The following is a 2,826-nucleotide window of genomic DNA, read 5'->3' as shown; positions in this document are numbered from 1 at the left end:
TGCTCTCTGGAACACCCAAAGCTCTCTGTGAAGCCCTGATGCTCTCTGGTTCTGCCCTCTTCCTGACCCTGTGCAGGGATGGAGCATTGCTGTGCTTTCAGGAAGCTATTCTTGAAACCTTCCAACATTCCAAGCTCCTTTGCCCTCCATGAGTGCTTGTCATGGAATCCCTCCCAGCTGGGTTCAGAGCATACTCAGGGTGGCTCTTCTAAAATCCAGGGACTTCAGGGTGCTCAGCAAGACCTTGGAATCCACAGATTTGTGTAATTGGACCGTCAGTACAGAGACTTTTCCAACCTGATCTGCCCTCGTTCCTCTATGTCTCTGCACAAAACACGGCACAGAAGAGAACGGCAGGATGGACCTGTGAGTCCCAGGGCTCTGGATTTATGCTGCTTTAGCTCCACAGAGATGCAGGCAAAGTGAAGAAGGCAAACTGTTTATTGATGAAAGGCAAAGCAAAGGGATGAGCTGAGAAGGAAAAAAGGGGAGGGTCTCAGGGCTGGAGGGAGAGAGCAGGCAGGGAGAAGGCTTAAGGCAAAATAACTGTGCCAATCATGCTCTGCCTGGAGCTCCAGCAGCCCGGACAGGTTATGTCCTCTTCAGTGTCTCTTGGTGTGTTCTTGTGACACTGGTTCACTGGATCCTGAAGATGACTGGGCTTAATTTTCCAGGTTAGAGCATGATGTTCTGGCATCTTACATCCGGACTTGAGCAGCTGGTAGAGGAAGGAACAGAGCCACGGTCACAGCCTGGATCACTGGGGACTCTACAAGACCCCCGTGCCAGGGCTACTGCAGTCTGCTCTGGCCATGGCCAGGAGGGAGCAGGGACCACCAGGATCAGCCCGAAGCTGCTAGCCACAAATGCCCCACATGCCCCTGAAATCTCTGTCTGCTCTGCCCACGCCGCTCCCCATCCGCACAGGGAGCAGAGCGCTCCAGAGCTGGGGCAGGGATTGCAGCTCCTCCTGCCAGTGGCGCTGCCCTCACCCTTGTGGATGAGCTGAGTGTCTCCTTGCTGTCTCCTCAAGTACCGCCCTGCGGTCTCTGGGAATACAGAGTTTGTCATGGACCATGTCCCAGATCCTACTGCTGTAGGACAGGGAGGGAGCCCGGGCTCACCAATGAACCTGCTGGCCGCCTCTCGCAGGGGCTCCTGTGGGCTCTGCAGGTACGGCAGGGCCTGGCGCAGGTGCTCGGCCGCTCGGCTCCTGTCCTCTGCCAGCTGTGAGAGCGGCGGGAGCAAAGGGTCAGGGCAGGCTCCGGCCCTTTGGCAGGCGCTGCCCTCGCCCGGCCCCGGCCTCCTCTGCCCGCACAGCCCTGAGGCGCGGCCAGCAGCCGCCGGCCGGGCTCTGCAGGGGCACAGGGCCGGCTGCTGCCCGGGGAGCCGCGGTGCCGGCCCGCCCCACAGCCCCGCTGGGCCGGGGCTCCATCGGCACCCGGCTCGGGCCCGTGCAGCCCCTGCAAGCAGCACTGGGCAGGGCCACAGCTGCAGCCGCACACAGTGAGCGCCGTGCTCAGGGGCCTTCTCCAGCCTGAGCCTGGCGCTTTCAGGCCATCCTTACCAGGCACTCGGCCAACTTCCACAGCCGCTTCAGCCGCTGCCATCCAGGGATCCTTGCTTAGCAGCACAAGGCCTCTGAGCGCCAGGCGACGCCTCTCCCTGGAATTGCTCTGTAGGAACCTTGACATGATCTTAAGGATGCTGTCCCCACATTCACTCAAATCCAGGCACTCAAGGACCTGAAAGGCACAGGGCAGTGACAGAGGACACACAGGAGCCCAGAACTGCACAGGGCTGGGCCCAGACAGCAGCACAGGGCACGGGCACCATCCCAGGCAGCTGTGGCCATGAGAGGCCAGAGAGCTGGGAGGCAGCTCAGGGAGACAGTTCTGGCCATCAGGCTCACCTCCACAAGGAATGCCAGGGCAGGCAGATCCCAACGTGGCTCCTGTGTGCTGAGCAGCTGGAGTAGGTGAAGTGCAACATAGGAACACAAGGGCATCAATACACAGCGAATCTCCCTGGCAGGGGGAAAAAAAGGCACAAGGACCCTGAGGTTGAGGGGTGGCAATATTCTCCCAGGATTGACTCACAGAGAACCAGTTTTTCCCCAGCATCCCTGGAGGCGATGTGGACACTTTGAGAGGCTGCCCCTTTTTGGGCACCTCCTCTCCCAGCCTTTTCCGGTCTGCTTGGCCATCCCTTGGTGACAAAGGCCTCTGGCCCATGAGCACAGGTACTGTGTGGGGCACCCGGGCACACAGCAGGAGTGTCAAGGACAGAGGGGCAATGGGAGTCTCACCTGGCCAGCAGACCCACGGCATAGTGCTGGGTGTCAGCACACAGCAGCGTGTCCCAGCCACGCTTGCGCTCTATTGCCATCACCTCAGGCTCATACTGCATACAGATGAGCAGAGCCTTCATGGTCTGCACTGCAAACCTGTGTGCAGAGCAAAGTCCAGGTCACACTGGGAGCACTGGTGCTGGCCACAAGGGCATGGGAAGGACTGGAGGACTGGGACCTGTTGGCCTTGCTGGGAAGCGGGTGTTGCTCCTGGCACGCTCTCCACAAGTTATCAACTTCCTTTGGCATCTGCTGTGTGGTGATGACAACATGCAAGAGCAGAGCCGTAAACAGAGGCGAGGAAGCATTCATCATGGCCTCCTCGCAGTGGGGCACCTGGACCACCACCCAGATCACCAGAGTTGCCTGCGAAAGAAGCAGCCCAAGACAGCGCTCAGTGCCAAAGTGTCCATGGGGCAGGGCCTGAGGGAGAGGCAGGGGGAGCAGCGGGCCTGGTGCACCCTGAGCCTGTCCCT

General features: G+C 59.9%; 1 long non-coding RNA gene across 1 annotated transcript; it reads right to left on the bottom strand.

Moving 5' to 3' along the window:
• Positions 1-1,653: 1,653 nt before the first annotated feature.
• Positions 1,654-2,568, bottom strand: LOC306815780. The gene is made up of 3 exons (XR_013777465.1): positions 2,309-2,568; positions 1,913-2,027; positions 1,654-1,745 (listed from the first exon to the last, which is right to left on the bottom strand). It is a non-coding gene; the product is annotated as an uncharacterized lncRNA (long non-coding RNA).
• Positions 2,569-2,826: the final 258 nt, after the last annotated feature.

Source organism: Erithacus rubecula (assembly GCF_903797595.1).
Source record: "Erithacus rubecula genome assembly, contig: scaffold_226_arrow_ctg1, whole genome shotgun sequence".
Taxonomy (NCBI): Eukaryota; Metazoa; Chordata; class Aves; order Passeriformes; family Muscicapidae; genus Erithacus; species Erithacus rubecula.
This window is presented reverse-complemented; position numbering and strand designations above follow the sequence as displayed.